We start from the raw sequence: 24,305 nt of genomic DNA, 5'->3' as shown, positions 1-24,305 counted from the left end.
ACACTTCTAACGCACCAAAATAAGATGAAAACCTATTCTTCTTTAATCTAAGCGCAGTTGTAGTTTTGCCTAGGGAACAATAGAACAGAGTTCATTCTGGAGCAAGGGAATTCTCTGAGTAAGTGACACATTAACTCTATTGATTTTTGTCCTTTTGTCCGGTAGGTGTGTCTGGACTTTTTGCCAAAAGGAGGACAAACTTGCATCTAGCTAAATGACCTAGAGTGCCAGGTGAAAACAGAGAGCCGGACTGGATTATTAAGACTCACGTGACATAACACTGCTGTTTGATACTCTGCTGGCTTTTAGCTACCACCTTTACCAGTTCATAAATCTGGTCTGTGATTCTGCTGCACAGATCAGTGTCTAGGCCTGGTTAGCTGCTCACTGATGAGGTAGCTGAGTGCACACATCTGCTCACTAATTAACTTGTTCCCTGTCTGGTCTTTCCAATGGTATGTAGTACCTACAGCCAGAAAAGTGAAAAAGAAAAAAAAATTGTTAAGACACCTAGGAAAAGTGAATTACCTTCAACTGGTATGCCGAAAAGAACAAACCTAGCAGGTCTGAGACCACCATCTTTTGGAAGGCCTGCTTGCAAGCTTGGCGCCTGCCTGGTGTTTAGGAGCAGGTCTTACCATTTGCTGCCTGATAAGAGGAGCTTGGTCATGGCTAATATGTCTTTATAATGTGATTTATGCTGAATGCTTAAATTTCATTTGTGGAGTCTGGAATTTTGGTGTGTCTTCAAGCAAGCATATGTAACCAGCCCTTGATAAAATCTTTAGGCACCAAATCTTTTACAGACCTTTTCGTTGAGCAATATTTTATAAATGTCACAATTTGAGGCTAGCAGACCCAAATGTACCATATGTGACTCTGCTGGTAGAGGACTAGTGAGAACTTGCACCTGATCTCCTAGACATCACCTCATGAGCTTTTCGCCCTTGATAACTACTCAGCATTTTTCCATTGTACTAAATCACAACTATGAACATTATCATGGCAAGCATAGCACAAATCCTTCTCTTTCTCTTTCTCTCTCTCTCTCTCTCTCTCTCTCTCTCTCTCTCTCTCCTTCTTTACTCCCTTTTCTTCCCTCCCCACTCTCTTTCTTCTTCTGTACCTCCTGCAGTGTTCTAATTGAGGCTCTCCTGATGAAAACAATCAAGATCATTTGTGAAAGAGGATTTGGTTTTTCACTAAATATTACTGGTAACATGGTGGTATCTATGATATGGTACCTATTCCTGGATTTGCTTAACTTATCTCTTTCTACTTTACAGCTGCTTTTAAAACCTTGAGTTGCAAAGAACTGTGTTGGTAATTTGATGTGAATTGCATGAATCTCTAGATTGCTTTTGGTAAGATGGCCATTTTTACTATGTTAATCCTGCCAAGCCATAAGCATGAGAGATCATTCCATTTTCTGATATCTTCTTCTAATTCTTTCTTCAGAGACTTGAATTTTTTTTCATACAAGTCTTTGACTTGCTTTGTTAGGGTTACCCCAAGGTATTTTATATCATTTGTGGCTATTGTGTAGGGTGTTGTTTCCTTAATTTCTCGGCCCTTTTGTCTTTTGTATACAGGAGGGCTACTGATTTTTTTTTTTTTTTTTAGTTAATTTGTATCCGGTCACTTTGCTGAAGGCGTTTAAAAGCTGTAGGAGTTCCCTCGTAGAATTTTTGGGGTCACTCAGGTATAATACCATATCATCTGCAAATAGTGATAATTTGACTTCTTCCTTTCCATTTTGTATCCCCTTGATCTCCTTCAACTGTCTTATTGCTCTAGCAAGGACTTCCAGCACTATGTTGAAGAGATATGGAGAGAGTGGGCAGCCTTGTCTTGTCCCTGATTTCAGTGGGATTGCTTTAAGTTTCTCTCCATTTAGTTTGATGTTGGCTATAGGCTTGCTGTATATTGCCTTTACTATGTTTAGATATGTGCCCTGTATCCCTGATCTCTTTAATATGGAATAACAAGAAACCCAGAACTGCAAAAACAATCCTTTACAATAAAAGATCTTCTGGAGGTATCTGCATCCCTTATCTTAAGCTGTACTATAGAGCAACAGTAATAAAAACTGCATGGTACTGACATAGAAACAGAATAGTGGATCAATGGAACTGACAGAAGACCCAGAAATAAACCCACAGACTTATGGACACCTGATCTTTGACAAAGATGCCAAAATCATACAATGGAAAAAAGATAGCATCTTCAACAAATGGTGCTGGTCTAACTGGATATCTACATGTAGAAAAATACAAATAGATCCATACTTATCACCCTGCACAAAACTAAAGTCCAAGTGGATCAAAGACCTCAATATAAAACCAGACACATTAAATCAGTTAGAAGAAAAAGTGGGGAATACCCTAGAACTCATTGGTACAGGAGACAACTTTCTGAACAGAACACCAACAGCACAGGCTCCAAGAGCAACAATCAATAAACGGGACCTCATGAAACTGAAAAGCTTCTGTAAAGCAAAAGATACTGTCATCAAAACAAAACGAATGCCTACAGATTGGGAAAGAATCTTCACTAACCCTTTATCTGACAGAGGGCTAAATCCAGTATATATAAAGAACTAAAGAAGCAGAAAATCAACAAACCAAGTAATCCAATTAAAAAATGGGGAACAGAGCTAAACAGAGAATTCTCTGTAGAGGAATATCGAATGGCAGAGAAACACTTAAAGAAATGCTCAACCTCATTAGCCATCAGAGAAATGCAAATCAAAATGACCCTGAGATTTCACCTTACACCCATCAGAATGGCCAAGATCAAAAAGTCAAGTGACAGCACATGCTGGAGAGGTTGTGGAGAAAAAGGAATCCTCCTCCACTGATGGTGGGAATGTAGAATTGTACAACCACTCGGGAAATCAATCTGGCACATTCTCAGACAACTAGGAATAACACTTCCTCAAGATCCAGCCATACAACTCCTAGGCATATATCCAAAAGAGGCTCAAGTACACAATAAGGACACTTGCTCAACCATGTTTGTAGCAGCTTTATTTGTAATAGCCAGAAGTTGGAAACAGCCCAGATGCCCCTCAACTGAAGAATGGATACAGAAATTGTGGTATATCTACACAATGGAGTATTACTCAGCAAAGAAAGTTAAGGAAATCGTGAAATTTGCAGGTAAATGGTGGAAAGGATCATCCTGAGTGAGCTGTCCCAGAAGCAGAAAGACACACATGGTATATACTCACTCATATAAACATACAACATAGGATAAACCTACTAAAATCTGTACATTTAAAGAAACTAATCAAGAGGGAGGGGCCTGATTAAATGCTCAATCCCCATTCAGAAAGGCAAAGAGGATGGACATCAGAAGAAGAAAAAACAGGAAACAAGTTAGGAACCTGCCTCAGAGGGCCTCTGAAAGGCTCTGTCCTGCAGACTATCAAAGCAGCTGCTGAGACTTATGGCCAACTGTTGGGCAGAGTTCATGGAATCTTATGAAAGAAGAGGGAAATAGTAATATCTGGAGAGAACAGGAACTCCACAAGGAGAGCAACAGAACCAGAAAATTTGAACACAGGGGTCTTTCCAGAGACTAATACTCAAACCAAGTACCATGCATGGAGATAACCTAAAACCCCTGCACAAATGTAGCCCATGGCAGTTCAGTATCCAAGTGGGTTACATAGTAATGGGAAGAGGGACTGCCTCTGACATAAATTGAATGACCTGCTCTTTGATCACCTCCCCCTGAGGGGGGAGCAGCCTTACCAGGCCACAGAAGATGACAATGCAGCCACTCCTGATGAGATATGTTAGACTAAGATCAGAAGGAAGGAGAGGGGGACCTCCTCTCTCAGTGGACTTAGGGAGGGGCTTGAGTGAAGAAGGGAGAGGGAAGGTAGGATTAGGATGGGAGAAGGTAGAGATTTATGGGGCGATACAAAGTGAATAAAGTGTAATTAATAAAAAATATATATAAAAAGAAAAAAATAAAACATTTAATAAAAAAAAAAGACTCCTTGGTCAACTTCAGTAAGGCCTTCCTCCATCACTCTGCCTGAAATCTCTTTTCCAGCCCATTTTCTGCTTCTTTCTTGTCCATGGTCATTTCTCATTGTTCATCTCAGCAGAATCTCTCACAGATCAACTGTCTCGATGTTATTCTTTGATCCCTTGCTGTGACCTATACATATAATAGTTCTTTACATTTATTCTTTGAGGATTTAATTCATTTATGTGGTGCAGTTTGATCTATCTGCCACTCCTCCCTCCAGTTCCCTCCTAGACTCCATCCTCCATAACCCCAATTTCATGTACTCTTCTTAATTTTAGATCTCAGTAAGTACACTGAGTACATGAAATACTCCCAGATTCCCAATTTTCACACTGTCTCTCTAGCCACTCATTTGCTTTATCTTCCAAAGTTTCACATGTTCTGAGCTGTTTGCTGTTCTTTTCTTAATCACTTTTCTTTGCTTCATGGCTTTCAGCCTCATGGCTTTAAATAGCATTCATAAGCTTCACCCCAAAAGTTTTATTACCAGTGCTGAACTCTCCCTTGAGCTCTGAACTCTTATAGGAAACTATCCAATCAGCATCTGCTTGGAGGTATAAACACTTTCCAGCAGAATGAGCAAAGCAGAGCTCCTTTCCTTTGCACCATCATTGTTTGTCTGTTGGAACCTTTTGTTCAGAGTCTACTCACTTGGTCTATTAATCTATTTATCTATCTACCTATCATCTACTATCTATCTATCTATCTATCTATCTATCTATCTATCTTTCTACCTATCTATCCACCTATCATCTATCTATTTTTCTATCCCTATGTATCTACACATACACACCCAGACACATACATATATGCAAATATTTGTTCTCTTTTTATATATGTGTACATATAATTTAAAATAAATAAAATCCCGAATTCATTAAAACAAGTTGTGAAAAATTCAAAATTATAATGAGTGAACTAAAAAGAAACTTAATACATAGTTTAGATACACACGGGTAACAGACTGGCTCCAAATATTTCATTAAAATATTTTCTACGTTTATTTTTATTTTACGTATATGGATATTTTATCTGTGCGTGTGCCCATGCATCGTGTGTGCGCGCTGCAGGAGGAAGACAGAAGAGGATGTCAGATCCATCCGCCGGAACCAGAGTCACAGATGGTTGTGAGCTGCCACGTGGATGCTGGGAATTCAACCTAGTTTTTTCTGGAAGAAGCGACAGTGCTCTTAACCAGTGCTCTCAATCAATCTCTCAGTTCCTCATGTTTTACATCTAGTTGATTGATTCTGTCAGCATTTGTATTTCCTATCATATCTTAAATAGTTGAGTAAAGTGCGATCTATTTCCAGTTACAGCCACCATCATCTCTTCTATGACTGGCAGTGCCTTGAATAACTTATCCTCATTCACAGCTGTTTTTCAGGGTTGAAACAAGAATTGTAAAAAAGAACATAGAAGAGACCTCTAGAAGTAGACTGTATAAAATACATAAACGCACGCATTATGCATAAAATTCATGAATGTAAAACGTAAAACATTTAGATAGTTCCTAATTTAAAAAAAAAAAAACTGTAGAGGATTTTAATCCAGCAACATGGCTGCTCTGGCAAGGGATCACATCCAAAGATATGATCTGGCTGGAATGCAGCTACATCGCACACCTTTGTTCCCTCTGGCTGGAATAGAGATAAGCTTTTAGTACACACCCTTACTCCCAAACAAGGGCATCTAATTGAGGGGCAGACAAAGTGACAAATCAGAGAAAGAGTTGACGGAATAAGTCAGAGATAAAATATACCCAGTTCTCCCTAGAACAGACAGGAAAGAGAGCAGGAAAGCGAGAGAAAGAAATACAGTTCAGTTCAGTTCAGAGCAGTTCGGTTTGGTAAAACTGAGCTCAGTTCAGAGCAGAGCAGTTGAATGGTAAGCAGTCCAGTTTGTGGAGTTCAGAGGAGTCTTTCTAAGCAGAACAATGTAGTCAGAAGCTAGGAAAAGCCAGTTTGAATCAGTTAGCTTAGAGAGGAGTTTGAGCCAGAACTAAGTTGAACCAGCCAGCCAGAATTCAGAAAGATCTAGAAAGAGTAAGTTATTCAGCAGTAAGTATCAGAGGCTGAAATGTTCTAGGCCTAAGTCAGCTTCAGAAGGCCTGAAGCTGAAGGTCTGGGCCTACAGAAAATTAAGCCTTTACAGTTGATCATTTCTGCACCAGTAATCCATGAAGCAGATATTGCTGTTGTTACTACTTTTATTATTATAAATTTTTACAATACATCATAACCAGTCATTAAGAGAGATCACATCTAAGCTTAAAACTCAGTTTCCCTGTCTGCCTTAGTCTTTGGATTATTTCTTTTCTTTTCTTTTTTAGGCTTTTAAAGATTAATTAATTTATTTATTGGAATTTATTCACTTTGTACTCTTTCATTTGATCCTAGCCTATCAGGTCTCATCAGGACTGGCTGCATTGTCTTCCTCAGTGGTCTGGTAAGACCTCCCCTTGCCCCCCAGGGGGAGGTGATCAAAGAGACAGCCATTGAGTTCATGTCAGAGACAGTCCCTGTTCCCCTTATTAGGGAACCCACTTAGACACTGAGCTGCCATGGGCTACATCTGTGCAGGGGTTCTAGGTTATCTGCATACATGGTCCTTGGCTGGAGTATCAACATCAGAAAAGACCCTGGGCCCATATTTCTTGGTTCTGTTGCTCTCCTTGTGGATTATTTCTTAGAAAGATAGAAATCAAAATTTTCTAAAATAAATTGATTTTGATACTGATTAAACAGTTTCTTCCTGATTGTTTTATTTAAAGCAATTTATAGTTCAGCATGTTGGCAAAGAGATATTAGGTAAATTAGTGAAATACCAAAAAATGGATTTTAAAAGCCCATGTATCCAGAAAATTGATTCGAATATACTTTCTTTTTCAGATAAACATTTTTAGCTAAGATCTTAAATGACAGTAAAGCTTTCCCAGGGGTTCTAGCATCAAATATTTAAAGGCTTTTCTTTTGCAGTGTTCCAGAATTCATGTTATCACATCTACATTCCAAGTCACATTTCAGCTTGACTTCTTAATCTCTGTTAATTTTATTTAAATTGTTTGAAAATTTTAATCACATGCAAAGGCTGGTTACATACTTGCTTTGTGTTGATTTTTTTTCTTGGCTTTTGCTTTTATTGTACAGGAGATTTTGTTTTATTTCAAATCACAGATTCTTTTATATATTCAGTTATTTATAAACACCTCCTGAGGTCATAAAAAAATACCAACAGTTACATTGCTGAAAATAAAACACATGAACTGAATGCTACAGTCTTTCCTTTGCTATGTTACCTAGATGACTTTAGTTCTGAATTAAAAGTGAATATAAAGAAGTTTTTGCCTCCACCACTCCTTCCTGGATACAATACAGAAGGCATTATGTAAGCATTCAATAGTAAATCCCCATTGTGAGTCTGGACTTACTGAGATGAACTGGATATTGAGGTCACCAGAGCAATTTGCACAATAGAGAAATAGCTCCATTCAATTGTTTAGTTTCATAATTCACTCCATTTGATTAAGAGTTAGACAAAGAAATGAACTCAAAATACACTAATCATCAGTCTCTATTTAGCAAGGACATTTGAAGCCACAGTTCTAGGTCTAATCTATTTGTCAGTAGAGTAATTGGGATAATTTAAAATTAAATGGCACAATTTAAAATTCTTGACCAGTGGGATGGTACAATGGTTAAAGCCGCCGGCCATCAGCCCTGGCCATCTGAGTTGGATTTCCTCAGTTTGCACAGCTGGAATTGAGAAGGGAGAACCAACTTCTGAAAGAAATTGGCTTCCGATCTTAGCGGTGCTTCACGGGGGAAGAAGGGAGGGGGGTGGATGTATGTGTGAGCATGTGCACTGAAAACACATGAACACATGTCAAATAAGTACATAAATATTGAAAATGTTTAAGATTCTCTGTTTGGGCAGCCCAATCTGGCCTGAATGTTCCATTTGAACAGAACAGAAAAGAGAAAAAAAGTTTTCTCATCACATTTGCGATGGCTATCACCCGATGAAAGCCATTTCTGGCTTTTAGTTATTTCTGTGAGACTGTCCCCATAGCTGTCCCCCTTCAGACTACAAACATTATACATCTCCTCAGGGCCAACTCCTACAGGATGATTTCACCTGGAATCTTGGATGGCTTCATAGGATTACCTTTTTGGGGGTATTATAATCTTTTTTTAACTTAATTAATTAATTTATTATTTATACAGTATTCTGCCTGCATGTGTGCTTGAGAACCAGAAGAGGGCACCAGCTCTCATTGTAGATGGTTATGAACCACCATGTGGTTGCTGGGAATTGAACTCAGAACCTTTGGAAGAACAGCCAGTGTTCTTAACCTCTGAGCTATCTTTCCAGCCCGGGTATTATAATCTTAAAGGAGAATTACTTTGTCAGAGAAATGCATGTACTTAAGCAAGAAGAATTTACAGCACAGCGTTGCCACTGTGGCTCACTTTTGAATCCCACTATCCTCATTTCTCAGACCCTCTGTCGTTAACCTTAGAGGCTAAGAAAATAGAGATGGGTGATGGGAAAACAGGGGAGTGAATTCTGCTAGTATAACAGGAAATAGTACCTCTTTGACATTGGCTTGAAGGTCATTATTAAGAATTGACTGGCCCTTAGTCTCAAATTCCATCAAACTCAATGGTGTGATTTAATTTTGTGTGGCCTTCACTCTAAAAACACATTCTTAGTTTTCCTTTCCCGATAGGAACCAACAAGGTCTGCCTTAGAGTGTTTTACTAGTGACAAAGGTTTATAGTAACGTCCTCTTTCTCATCTGTGAAAGAGCGTGACTGGTGGCCCTCACCAAGCTCACAGAAATATTTTAGTGATGCCTCACTGGCTCATGTGAAAACTGGAGTGTCAGTGGTGAAATCTCCTTTCACATGTTTTTAACCTCAGGTCCCTTGATGAGCAACTCTGTAAGTTTTATGCTTCTATTTCCTCTCCCTACTACCCTCCACGAGAGAGGATTACCTGTCATACACTCACTGCTATCTTGCTCTGAATCTGGCCTTGGCTCATATAGGCTCCTGTGGATGTCACTTAATGCTGATATGTCTGAGTCAGGGTTTCCATTAGGGAGATACTGATACATCTCAAAGATTAGCAGAGGAGATGGGACACAGCTGGGCCTCTGTTGCTGTTGTCAAACATGTACACGTTCAAATTTATACCTAGAAAACTCCGGTTTTGCCAAAATAATAATAATAATAGAAGAAGAAGAAGAACAACAACAACAACAACAAGCTCCTCATTTTAAAAGAAACTGATTTCTGTCTATGGGCATACCACCTCTAATAAACCTGATCTTAGCTTAAGAGACTTATTCCTGAAGAGACTACAACTAGCAAGATCATTTTCCAGTTAACTTGCTATTTTGATGATAATTTTAATAATTCGATCTTCTAAATATTTATACTCAAAGCTTAAATAATTTTATAATGTTTTGAATTTCAGCTTGATTTGATGTTTCTCACTTGCTTTCAGTAAATTTTATTTTGAATATAAAATAATAGCTGTTCTCTCTTATTTTGAAGATTTTTTTTGTTTGTTTCTTTAGCATGTATAATCCAAGTTTTTGAAAATATTTATCTGTGGAACTAGAAATCAAGAAATTATTAACTTTAAAAGGGCTCAAGCTGGCTAAGATAAAAAACTCAAATGACAACACATGGTGGAGAGCTTGTGGAGAAAGGGGAATCCTCCTCCATTGCTGGTGGGAATGTAAATTTGTAAAACCACTTTGGAAATCAATCTGGTGCCTTCTCAGACAACTAGGCATGGTGCTTCCTTGAGATCCAGCTATACCACTCCTAGACATATATCTAAACTATGCTCAAGTACAAAACAAGGACATTTGCTCATCCATATTTGTAACAGCTTTATTTGTAATAGCCAGAACCTGGAAATAACCCAGATGTCCATCAACGGAGGAATGGATACCGAAATTGTGGTACATTGACAAAATGGAATACTACTCAGCAATGAAAAACAAGGAAATCATGCAATTTGCAGGCAAATGGTGGGATCTAGAATAGATGATCTTGAGTGAGGTATCCTAGAAGCAGAAAGACACACACGGTATATACACACTTAGAAGTGGATATTAGTGAGGCTGGAGAGATGGCTCAGCAGTTAGGAGTACTGACTGTTCTTCCAAAGGACCCAGGTTCAAATCCTAGCACCTACATGGCAGCTCACAACTGTATGTAACTACAAGATCAGACACCCTCACACAGATATGCATGAAAACAAAACACCAATGCATGTAAAATAAAAATAAATAAATGTTAAAAAAAGAAGTGGATACTAGACCTATAAGATAGAATAAACATACTAAAATCTGTACACCTAAAGAAGACAAACAAGAAGGAGTACCCACGGTAAGAGGATCAATCGTCACTTAGAAAGACAAAGGGGAAGGAAACTGGAAGAAAAACAAAACAAAAAACAGGACAGGAGTCTTCCACAGAGGGCCCCTGAAAAACTCTACCTAGCAGTGTATCAAAGCAGATGCTGAGACTCATATCCAAACTTTGGGCAGAGTGCAAGGAATCATATGAAAGAAGAGGTAGTTAGTTAGACCTGAAGAGTTCAGGAGCTCCACAAGAATAGCAACAGAACCAAACTATCTGGGCACAGGGGTCTTTTCTGAGACTGATACTCCAACCAAGGTACTCTCATGGATATAACCTAGAAACCCTGCTCAGATGTAGCCCATGGCAGCTCAGTGTCCAAGTGGGTTCCCTAGTAAGGGGAAAAGGGACTGTCTCTGACATGAACTCAGTGGCTGGCTATTTGACAATATCCCCCCCCCCACCATGGAGGAGCAGCCTTGCCAGAGGAGGACATAGAGGAGGACAATGCAGCCAGTCCTGATGAGACCTGATAAACTAGGATCAGATGGAAGGAGAGGTGGACCTCCCCTATAGGTGGACTTGGAGAGGGGCATGGGAGGAGATAAGGGAAGGAGGTGGGATTGGGAGGGATGAGGGAAGGGGCTACAGCTGGGATGCAAAACAAATAAAATGTAATTAATGTAAAAATTTTTTTTAATTAAAAAATAAAAATAAAAGGGCTCAAGCAGGTCTATTCCCGAAAGGCATTGTATAAAGAAGAATTTGTCTTGTGTTTTTGTTTATTTACTTGACTTTATTTAGTTTTCTAGACCGGTCTGCTGCTTCTTTCATGTCACCCACACGTATTTATACTTGCTAGATAACAGTAGTGCGCCTATGACTCCCTGTAGGTGGTGCTACAGTCCTGCAAGAACAAAGGGAGAGCCACCAACAGGTCTCCATCATGGTTTGACCAAATGCTGGGTTTAGTCTCCTTCAGAAAATGGAAAAAAAAAAAAAAGGTGGAAACTATCGGTTCAGTCTAAGCAATAACAAGCAAGAAAGAGAAAAGTTACTGAACAAACTTGAGAATAAATACAGATGTGTACAATAGACTTTAAATGCGACATTAAATCACCCTCAACTGCCAAGACTCTCACTTTTTGCTTCCAAAGGCCTTTGCAAGCCTGGTTTACACACTGCAAAAAGAGAGTGGCTCAGGGAGGAATAAACTGGCTTCTTCAGCTAAATCTTCAGTGTTATGTTAGTAATAAGAAGACATAAGTCTCTGTGGTAAAGTTACCCATAACTCAAGCCCTGTAAGAACATTTTATTTGACAGATAACAGAACTAATTCATTTAAGAACTTAAATATTTCAATTCTTCATATATTTTAAACTGACAAAGCATAAATAGAAAAGAAAAAATATACGTACTAATTGAGTACGAGTTATAATTCATGCCTTCTTAAGCAGAGGAGTGACCAATTTTTGACAGAGCGGATGCCAACAGGACCCAGGAATGTATAGTTATGACAACAGCGGGCTTCTGATCCCTGGAGAGGAAGTCCTCTGTTGTGGAGTACTGGCCTGTGAGTTGTAAAATGTTTAACAACATCTCTAGTCTCCATACAATAGTGTTTGGTCAATGGCAGCATCTGGAAGACACAACATCAAATGTAATAAGTCAACACGAGTGAGTCCTGGATGACCCCACATATTCGTGGAATCTAAAAAAGCAATAATACCATAGAAGGAAAAAGAAAAGCTTTTAGAGTACCCTTGTGAATGTACAACAGTTATTTACAAAGGAAAGCCTTCTAAATCCTCTTGCTTACAGTTCAATATGAGACACTATTTGATAATTCTGTGAAGTTGTCTTGTTCCCTTTTGTTCTCCCATTTTGTGAAAAGCATAAAAACATCTCCAGATATTTTTAAATGTCTCTTGGAGGACAAAATTGCCCCTAATTGAGAGTTAGTGCTCTGTAGTAGTTGAGCTTTTTATATACAGATGAGGAAGTATTTTGGGGTGTTTCCTGCTTACAAAAGTAATTTTTGTTTCCTCAAAAATTAATGTCCCAGAGGATCTAGAAATTCTATGCCTTTGTCATCAGCATGAGGATGGCAATCCAACCCTATTTCTTAAACATGCTCTGACATGTGTACATGTTTACAAAATGATATTTCTCTGATAAAAAATGCCTGTGTTTCTTTGTTGTTTTATCAGACTCTCAAATGGTTTCGTGGTGTTCCCACAAAAATAATAGCATCAAATTCTACATATCATTATGTTCTGTTACAAGATTACTACAGCACAGTCTTCAAACAAAGATTAATGACCATGCCAGAGCCATTTTAGGAAGTGACCTTGAATGGCATTGGAACCTCCCATACCCATCTTCAGCTTGAAGGAGGAGAGTAGCCAGTCAGAATTATAGCAAAACCCACTGTTCTTGGAGTTTAGATACTTGAAATTGCATCGCATGCCTAGGACCTTCTAATCTTCGCTTCCATCACTTGCTAGTGTAGCAGTAGTAGCTTGGGGGTGGTTAAGTAGCATGTTTAAAACTATGCAGAGAGTGGAGTGCCAGGATCGGAGCCAGGTGCTGAGAACACACTCCCCTGATCTCCTCTTCACACCTTCTCATGTTAACAGCAGAAGCATGGTATTTCCTAGCTCTACACTAAATGAATCTCCGCATTTGAATTTAGTAACAGGAGTGCAGAACATGCTGCCTTTCTTAGGTATAATGTCAAGATATTTAAAACTATACTACCTAAAGTTTTGTACCCACTGTCTAGTCTTCCTCAGACTGGAGTAAAGATTAATCTGCTTAATTTTTTTTAATTTTTTGCTTCAACAGCATTAACAATTTTAGATATCACAAACGTATGAGATAATGTAGAAATGTAGAACATGGAGGACTCGTGTCTGTTTCTGTTCCTGTCTTATTGCACTTTTTATGGTGTCCTCCAGACTCCATCACTGGCCACACTGAATACATGTATTAAAATACCATAGATACCCAGGTAGTGTATAAGCACAGGCAACAGAGTCAGAGGAGCTCCTGCTCTGATTGTTAGGGGACCCCCATTACAAATTTATGGATACCGGATTTTTGGCAAAGAAGCCAAAACCATGCAGTGGAAAAAAGAAAGCATCTAACTGGTCTATCTGGTTGTCTGCATGTAGAAGAATGCAAATATATCCATATTTATCACGCTGCACAAAACTCAAGTCCGAGTTGATCAAAGACCTTATCATTAAACTGGACACACTGAATCTAATAGAAGAGAAAGTGAAGAATAACTTAATGACACAGGTGACAATTTCCTGAACAGAACACCAACAGTCCAGGCTGTAAGATCAACAATCAGTAAATGGGACCCCATGAAACTAAAAAGCTTCTGTAAAGCAAAGGACACTGTCAACAGAGTAAAAACAACAGCCTACAGGCTGGGAAAAGTTCTTCACCAGCCCTCTGACAGATGGCTAATAACCAGAATATAAAAAAAAAAAGAAGTTAAACACCAGCAAACCAAATAATCCAATTAAAAATGGGGTACAGAGCTAAACAGAAACTGCTTAATTTTCCTAGAAAAAAATGTAAGTTTTTGGTACCCTTAGTAAGCAATCACTCACTGGCATTGCAAAGAGAAAGATGCAATCCAGTCTCACAAACATGATGGTGCCTGATTTTTGTGGCTGCTGTTGCTCAAGTTTATTTTCTGCCTTATGATTGTTAAATTATTCCAACACCATCCTCTCTTCAGTCCAAGGTATTAAAACATATTTTATCATACAGCTTTGAACATAAGTCTGTATTATCAATTATATGAAACACATGTGCTGAAATAATTATAAATTGGAACAGCAGGTAATCCAAATGTGAGTAGTTTGGATGATTTTCATAAGAAAAACTAATGAAAAATATTCTAACAAACATCCAGTTGACTGGGTAATGTATTTAAACTTCAAACATGGATGAATTAGCCTAACAGGAAGCTACCCCATTTATAAAAGATTATGTAATTAGATTTACCACTAAGGTCATCCTTTGAAATGTTGGTTGCAAGTAAATCAAACTCTACATTTTCTTACCCAATTTCTTTAACTGAAGGTGCCCTACCTGTCCTGATAGAAATCCAGCCTTAAACGCCATGTGTTTTTCCTCTATTGAGATTAATTAGATTATAGGAAAAGAGAAAACTGGAAACACGGTACAGAACATCTTTTCAGACAAAGGAAAGCTGCTAGAAGACTGTTAAAAAAATGGAACAGATGCTGAGACTTATGGCCAACCTTTGGGCAGAGTGCAAGGAATCTTATGAAATAAGTGAGAAACAGTAAGATCTGGAGAGGACAGGAACTCCACAAGGAGAGCAACAGAACCAACAACTCTGAGCACAGGGGTCTTTCCTGAGACTGACACTCCAACCAAGGACTATGCATGGAGATAACCTAAGACCCCTGCACAGATGTAGCCCATGGTAGTTCAGTGTCCAAGTGGGTTCTATTGTAATAGGAACAGGGACTGTCTCTGACATGAACTGATTGGCCTGCTCTTTAATCACCTCCCCCTGAGGGGGGAGCAGCCTTACCAGGCCACAGAAGAAGACAATGCAACCACTCCTGATGAGACCTAATAGAGTAGGATCAGAAAGAAGGAAAAGAAGACCTCCCCTGTCAGTGGACTTGGGGAGGGGCATGCATGCAGAGGGTGGAGGAAGGGAGGGATTGGGACGGGATGAGGGAAGGAACCACAGGGGGGATACAAAGTGAATAAAGTGTAATTAATAAAGAATTTTAAAAAATGGAACAGTTATGCAAGGAATCGCTACACAGTGTTTCTAATTCTAATTCCGTACTTCTGCTTTTAATTTAAAACCTCTTGAGTCAATCACAAAAGACCCTTTTCACATCAGAGCTAAACAGCCCATGACCTTCATGTGTCATGTACTTGATGTAATGTTGATGGAGCTGAAAAGCTAACTCTGAGGTGGACACTTCAGTGAGTCTGAGCTGAGAAAGGGCCACCTCACAGGGCTCTTTCTAAAAATAGAGACCTGAGTCACCACCTACTCATTTTGTGGGAACAAATCCTACAAATTGTTTTTTCATTGAGCAAACAAGAAGCCATTACTTGTCAATACTCTTGGAGAAAGCTGTGACATAATCTGAGAAAACGAGCGGTTTGTAAATGGCTGCAGATGGCAGGGAGCACAGCCTCCACTCCGCAGATGTCTTCTCAGTTCCTTCTTGGTAAGGGGCTGTGTTCTGACCTGATGATCCCAGCTTGTCCTCTCAGATTGGTGGCGGCCCTGTTGGCCTCCTGCTAAGAAGAAAACAATTTTAGAAATATTTCCCTACAAGGAAATCATGAAATTTGCAGGTAAATGGTGGGAACTGGAAAGGATCATCCTGAGTGAGCTATCCCAGAAGCAGAAAGATGCACACGGTATATACTCACTCATATAGACATGTAATATAGGATAAACCTACTAAAATCTGTACACCTAAAGAAACTAATCAAGAGGGAGGACTCTTGGTAAAATGCTCAATTCCTATCCAGAAAGGCAAAGAGGATGGACATCAGAAGAAGGAGAAAAGAGGGAACAAGTCAGGAGCCTGACACAGAGGACCTCTGAAAAGCTCTGCCCTGCAGACTATCAATGCAGATGCTGAGACTTATGGGCAACCTTTGGGCAGAGTGCAGGGAATCTTAGGAAAGAAGTGGGAAACAGTAAGATCTGGAGAGGACAGGAACTCCACAAGGAGAGCAACAGAACCAAAAAAATCTGAGCACAGGGGTCTTTCCTGAGACTGATACTCCAACCAAGGACTATGCATGGAGATAACCTAAGACCCCTGCACAAATGTAGCCCATGTCAGTTCAGTATCCAAGTGGGTTCCACTGTAATAAAAACAGGGACTGTCTCTGACATGGAATGATTGGCCTGGTCTTTAATTATCTCCCCCTAAGGGGGAAGCAGCATTTCTAGGCCACAGAAGAAGACAATGCAGCCACTCCTGATGAGACCTAATTGACTAGGATCAGAAGAAGGAAAAGAAGACCTCCCCTATCAGTGGACTTGGGGAGGGGTATGCATGTAGAGGGTGGAGGAAGGGAGATATTGGGACGGGAGGAGGGAGAGAACCACAGGGGCGATACAAGGTGAATAAAGTGTAATTAATAAAGGAAAAAAAGATGGGGGAGGGAAGAGGAGAGCAATGATTTCGGGAGGGAAGGAAGGAGAGAGGGAGGAAGAGAAAGAGAGAGAGAGAGAGACATGATTTGGGGAGGGAACTGTTGTAGTAGGGAGGGGAAGATCTGGGAAGAGTTGGAACAGAAAGGTGCATGGTAAAGTTGACCCAAGTACATAATATACAAGTAACAATTTCTCAAGTAATCAATGAGATATTTAAAAATCTAAGACCGAGTGATTATGTTTAAAATCAAAATATTAGTATTTTTGAAAGGCATGTGTTTGTAAATGTTTTTACATTTTTATTAATTATATACATTCAGTATGAATGTTTGTCAATTTTATCATGAATTTTGTTCAACCCTGTTGAAAATTTTCTATTCGAAATTTAATTTTAAACACACACACACACACACACACACACACACACACACACACATACACGCACACACGCATGCACACACACAAGTCCCTTAGGCTTATAAGGTGGCATACATGGGCCATGTCAGCACATGGGAAACTCAGACAGGCTCAGTTTACATTGAAGTCTAGCTTGAAGTCCCTCCTTTCAAAACAAATAAGCAAGTGAACAAAGAAACATCGAGAACACAACTGCAAAGCACATCTAGAACAGACTCAGGTGAATACTCACACGGGTCGGCCCACCTTCACGCAGCCATGCTTGCTGTTTCACAGCCCCTACTGCTTCACGCCCGATACCGTAAGTTCAAACGCAGCACCTTAAACGTTTGATGCTCTGTAGACAAATATAGGTTGTGTTTTTTTTTTTTTTTTGGAAAAATCATAAACAGCTGCAGAAAGACATGCCCACAATGGAAGTGTACGTTTCTGAGCTTCCCAACTTCACCACTTGCCCCTTTTCCTGCCTGAACTTGAGAACCCTGATACTATTGTTTGTAACAGCTAGATTGTGACACATTAATTACAGTCTTTGTAGTTTTCCTTCAAGCCAATATTTATGTTCTATTTGTAACCATAGTTATGATGTTCTGAAACAGCCTAGGGAACTTAAAAATAGGTTCTAGCCACACACATAAGAGCGTATACATGCAACCTTGTTTGAAGGGACTTAGGAGAGAGGACTCCGTTCTAAGCTTGATGCCTAGCAGATATTTTCTGAAGCAGATTGGACATCATAATGGGAAAATATTGACTATGGCATGTGATTGATAGCTGTTTACTAAAAACATAAAATAACGAAATAAAAATGAGCACAGTGTGATAGAAACCAGGGGATATTAAATTAAGGAAGATAAACATATTTTAAGGAAGCAACTGCCTGAGACCGCATCTCAATGAAGCAGGGAAAAAGGAGGTAATTTTTTTGATAAAGCAATTACAATTTAAATACATGTGCTAGAATTCCATATCTGTTTTAGTTTAAGTAAAGAATTTTAGCTGGAAAGGTCTAATAAGATCTGAAGATAACAACTAAAAACTGCCTGGATTTTGCCATCTTTTTATGCAATGTGGTTTCTTCATGTCACTAAGGAATGTTTTATTCCAACGTACAGCCCAGTGGCGATATGATTGATGCTGACACTGCGTTCCTATGTCTCTTTGCAGTGTTTACCTGAAATATAAGCTGCAATTTGAGTAAATACATTGGTCAGATAAGAGCAAAAATTAAGTAAGTCTGAAAGTCCTAAATAAAATGCTTGTTGTCTGGCTACACTAATTTCTTACAGGAAGGCTGTGAAAAAAAAACAAAAACAAAAACAAAAAAACAAAAGGTAAGATGTGCCACTCCTGGTCAAGAAGATACTGGCATTTGATGGCTTTCGGGAGAAGACAGTTGGATTTACAAATGGTGTTAACTATGCTATATCAACTACACTCTAAAGCAGGCAAGACAGAGAGAGAGAGAGAGAGAGAGAGAGAGAGAGAGAGAGAGAGAGAGAGAGAGAAGTTGGGTAGCTAGGGAAAGGGGCTAGACCTGGAAAGAGTTGGAAAGATGGGACGAATAGTATCAACATGCATTACATTATATTTTTGAAAATTAATAATATATTTTAAGGGGTTCAGCATAGCTAATACCTTGTCAGCAACAAGCTTACACATTTCAATTTTGTTCTATGACTTCAGGTACTATTCGGTTGAGAAGACCTTTCCCTTTTCCCTAGGCATAGCGTCTTTTGTGTATGTGTAAGCATAGAGACATGTGCATGTGTGGCAGGGCACAGGAGTGGTGCGCATATATGACTGCCAGGGCTAAATCTGTTGTTTCTCAGGTAGTATCCAACTTGTTTTGTTTTGTTTTGAGACAAGGTTGTCTCCCTCAACCTGGACCTCTCTGATTATGCCAGCCCAATGAGTACCAGGACTTTATCTGCTTCATTTGCCCAGTGCTGGGCTTACAAGTTTTAGGACCTCCAAGCTGCAACCCCCCCACACCCCTTTTTTTGTAAATTGTTCAGGTTGACCTTTCGTCCTCAAGCATTCATGCCGAGTACTTTACTGTCTAAAGCTACCGTTCCTGCCCTACTCCTATTTATCTTCTAATACGGTTTTGTCAACTCCAAAGTATGGTATTTCAGGCATATGAAACACTACAACCTCATCTTCCTAGAGGCTCAGTGAGGGAGCGGTTTTGAGTTCAGAGGCTGCGCATGGCTACATCTTTGCCCCTCGGTGTGCCCTCTGCACACTGGTGCTTGGTGCTTGCCAGTCTATTCTTGGAATAAAATCTGTGTCCTAATGAGGCTGCCTTACCTCAAGGTCGTTCTGAAAAGAGAAGTGCTGGCTAGGCTTTGTGTTTTTCATGCTTACCTGTGATTTTCTGTGAGACTCCTCTCAACTGTGATGATCCTAGTGGATTTGCCGAAAGCCTTTTCCAAGAGTAATTAAAATTCCAGTGGAACAACCACGTGAAACTGGAGAAATAAAACTGTGCATATTAAACTCCAACTGAATTGATTTTTTTTTTTTTTTGTGATGAGAATTCTGCTTTGCTAAGAGCCCTTAAAATAAGTGTCTTCATGGCTGTTGATTTAGAGTGTGGGTCATGATGGTAGGAAGGCCAAATATTGATCCCAGTCAGTGAAACCTTGTGATTATTGTGAAATATATAATAAAGGACTACCGATATAATTTTAGTGAGACTTTATTTTTTTCTGATTCCACATTCTTGAATTGATTAGAATGTATTCTTGAGGAAAACCATCTGCACACAGTGACACTGAGGGTAATCATTCTTACATATCTTTGAGATTTATTTTCAAACATTTTGTGTCAGTTATGGGGCAAGTTGTAGATTTTATTGGTTCCTTGAAATTAGAGAATACGTGGGATGTCATATGTTCTGGCTGGCAGATGACAAGACTCCATGCCCTGTGAAGATATTTGAGTTATTAAAGACATCTCATGGGGTTTTATGAATGTTAGAAAAAACAGGAATGCAGTGTATTTTAGAGTATCATATACTCTAAAAATTTCAGTGACCACCAGTCAGCCAAATATACATAGAGAAACACGCACTCTAGCTTTGGGACTGTAAAGCCAAGTGGACATTGTTGAGAGGAATTAGAAATACTCCATGAAGTAAGACATGCATATTCTTCAAGACTTTGTAGTTTCACTACTTGTAGTTTAGACATGTTTTTGAGAAACAGGTTAGAACACATTTTTTTCTATTTTCACTTTAAAAATAATAACATTTATTTTTATTTCATGTGAATTTGTGTTTGGCTTGCTTATATGTTTGTGTAAAGAAGTCAGGTATCTCGGAACTGGAATCACAGACAGTGGTGAGCTACTGTGTGGGTGCTGGGAATTGAACCTGTGTCCTCAGGAAGAGCAGCCAGTGACTCTAAACACTGGGCATTCTCTCCGGTCTCAGATGCCATTTTGATAGCATTATTTGGGGGAAAAAAAGGCAATAGTGCCAACACAGTGTATGTGTGACGAAGAAGTTTAAAATGTGGGATATACCTGTAATGGAATCTGGCATAGTACTTTTAAATAAAGACTAACTCCACATATTAGAACATGTATCTAAAAAAATGTTACTGGGAGCATTAAAAATGATAGCAAAAGCAGTTTATTATACATAGAAAAGAACTGCACACATTTACTTGTATACACATAAGTGTAGTTACAACTTCTTAAATGTGTTTGGTGTGCATATTTGACATAATTTTGAAGACACAGTGGGAAAGGAAATCACTTGAAGAATGACAAGAAATAGTATTTTAAAATTAAAATATAATTATTATTTGAAAAGTAATTATAGAATATTGTTAGAGAGACATAGTGCCAATTGCATCCATCATTGCCTAAAAAAAAAAAAAAAATTAAATGAGTGATCCAAACACGCAATTATCAAGAGAAGAGAGCATATAATTATCAAGATTTTGGAGGTGAATACATTGATGAGATGAGTTTGGTAATATTTCATCTAGCTGACAATTTTTAACCCAAAACAAGATTTATTTCTCAGGATTAATTAGAATATGGCAATGGATATTGAAAGACAAATAGACGTCCGTGTACTGAACAAAATTATGAAGGCAAGGGAGATTCAAGAATGTAGGTATTGTACAAAATACACAGTGCTTAAAGGGCACAATATTGTCGGGATCTTTTCGTAGTTACTATCTCTGGAAAAGAAAGATGGAGTTCCAAATCTGAGCAATAGGCAGATCATGAAAGACATGAAAAGTGAATTATGAAATTTTTCCTGAATAAATGCCTTTTCACATGAATGTGATTTGTTCAGACTGCATCAATGCAAAGCATACATAGGCAACATGGGTTAGCAGTAAGGAATTTAGGAAACACATTTAGGAACCTGTTTGGAGAGACCATTTGTCATGGGACTTTGTAATGTGAAGCTACTGGAACCAAATGGGAAGAGGAAGCATTTGAAACAACAACAACAAAAGCTAAACAAACAAACAAACCCCAACCAATCAAACAAACAAAAAACAAAACAAAGACCGCCTTCATTAAATTTGGTCAGTGGGCAAGTCTGTGGGGGACATTTTCTTAATTAATGATCAGTGTTGAACTGTCCAGTCCACTAGTGGCAGTACTACCCGTGGAAAGGTGGGCTTGCTTAGTTTAAGAGTGCAGGCTGAAAAAAAAAAAAAAGAGTGCAGGCTGAGCAGGCTTTGGGGCACAAGCCAGTAATCAGCTTTCTTTCATAGCTTCCTCTGAAGTTCCTGCCTCCAGTCCTTCCTTGACTTCCTGTACTGGCTTTCCTCAATTATAGACCATAAATTGTAGGCCACATAAGCCCTTTTCTATCTCTGATTGATTTTAGTTAGTGTTTTCTCACAGCAACAAAAATCTAATGAATGTACCATTCCATAATCATACTGAAAAAAACAACAACAAAACAAAAACAAAAACAAACAAAAAACCCCTGAAGTCTGAGACTCCACAAAACTAAAAAATAAAAGTTTGGAGACTGGAGAGGTAGAATTCATACAAGTTAAGATAAGAGACATATTGGATAATATTTAAGACTTTCATTTCAAGGTGGAGGAAGACAAAAACAAGAGGAGCTACAGATGACAAGGGACACCTTAAGGTTTGAAGCTCCTTTTGAGGTAAAGAAATGACTAAATGGTTCTACACAGCAAGGGGTGAAATACTGAAGCAAGCAAGACCTGAGCAAGGCCAGCCATGCATGGTATGGTGTGGATGAGATTTTACAGTGGCGATTGAGAGGACATTCTGAAATAGATAATGAAACTCAAGAGAGCATGAGTAATAGGAGGTACCTAACCAGTGTGGTGACACAGAAAATTGAGTTTTGATAACTACCAATATACCTGGAAAAAGCCCCAGATGTGGAAGCATAGTGCTCCTTTATCATTCCCTAGGGAAACGTCTTGTGGAATGATGAGCATGGTATGCACCCATGCCCAACATCCAAACAACGGAAGCTGAGATAAGCAAGGTGTATGGTTGAAGACTGCTAAGCTGTGACACTTTCTCCCAAGGCACTGGTAAAATAATGACTCGGAAGTACTGTGATTGCCTGAACCCATGCCCTCAATTCCATCATAGAGTCCCTCTAACTGCATCTACTGGGTGATAGGAGTTAGCTTGCTCTTAAGATGACATAGGTTGATGGTCACATATCAGTGACTTTGCCAGGGTTGTCTCCATTCATCACACTTAACCAAACCACATTCTTTAGGTACTTTAAAATAGCCACCTTGACATTCATGTGTGAAATCTACTTTACTGCTTCATTTTCTCCTAAGAATGATACATGCAGTAAGGATGAACACTGGAGAACCTTGCCCAGGACATTCCATCTGAAAGCTTTGGTTGAGTTTCATAAATCTATTTGAACACTCTGCTTCATTTCTGATAAAGTAGCAGTGGGACAGTCCAAATTATACATGAAGGGACAAAAAAAAAAAAAAAAAAAGAACCCAAAAACAACAACAACAAAAACCTGACATTTATAGAACACCTGGAAACAAGAACATAGGTACAACCTTAACAGGTTATGCCCGCTCTTGTGCCTTCAGTGACAGTCCCAAAGTGTCCACCCTTCTATGCTCAGTGGGAAAATTGGCATGACTGCAGCCTACTTGCATCATGCTCTCTCTCTGAATTTTTCTCAAGAATCATTTAAAGTATGCTTACCAAATGGGAGTGTGAGCTTTGCTCATTTTATTCAGAAAACATTTCACTGTGATCTTGCCCACAAGCATGTTTTTTTTTTCCTCAGTCATCTGTGTTCTCTCAAAGTCAGACAGACACTGAGTGGCAGACCCATTTTCTTCCCGCAAATCAACAGTTCTCTCAGCTGTTTCAAGCCATTTGCAACTTAACACTTCAAACATAATAGTATAGTAGCTTAACCCATACTATTTCGCTATAGGCTTCTGTGTCCCTTACCTTTTGAAAAAGTAGCACATGCATTTGATTTTCCAAGTTAAATACTTGAGGATAGCCTAAACTGTTTTTTTTTTTTTTTTAAATTCTTCCAAGATGCCAACAAGTTCTGTTTTCTCGATTTGCTAAATATGTTTCAAATTTGTCTTGTGTTCTCCATTAGGACCAGAATCCCTTGGCTTGGGTCACCTTCTGTCTTACTTGGCTCAACTGATCCCAATCTATCAGGTTACCCACTACACGACAGCCAGTGTGATCTCTAAAACCTGAAAATTGTCTGTGCATTCTTCTTTGCCTTGGGGTAAAAGTCTCTAACTTCTGGTGTGTAGACAAGGATGTTCACACGGTGTCTCTTTATCACATTTCCGTTTTCATCTCTTACTACAAGCTCAAAAGACAGTTCACGCAGCTGTCAAAGTGTCTGCAATTTCCCAAGAGAGGCACACTCCCTCCCTGGGTTGATTCCTTTTCGATACTCTTTTTCTTTGCCTGGAATGTCTTAGTTACATTGTCAGTTTTAAGTGAAATCTATTAAGATGGAGTTAGAATATTACTCTTTTAAATTTTTTAAAAACTTTCGTTTAATGTTATGGTGTGTAAGGTTAGTTGGTGTGGGTATCTTGGTACATGTGTAGATGGTGGTGGTCCCAGGACATCTTTGTTAAGTCAGTTCTTTCCTCTCACACGTATGTGAATTCTGGGGCTACACTCAACTCTGTCGGTGTGTGCAGGAGTTTCACTGGCCTGGATCACCTGGTAAGAAGGCTTTTCTCTATTTCTGAGAATGTGTTACATAATTCATTCAAATA

The sequence above is a fragment of the Meriones unguiculatus genome, chromosome 20 (assembly GCF_030254825.1).
Source record: "Meriones unguiculatus strain TT.TT164.6M chromosome 20, Bangor_MerUng_6.1, whole genome shotgun sequence".
Lineage (NCBI taxonomy): Eukaryota > Metazoa > Chordata > Mammalia > Rodentia > Muridae > Meriones > Meriones unguiculatus.
This window is presented reverse-complemented; position numbering follows the sequence as displayed.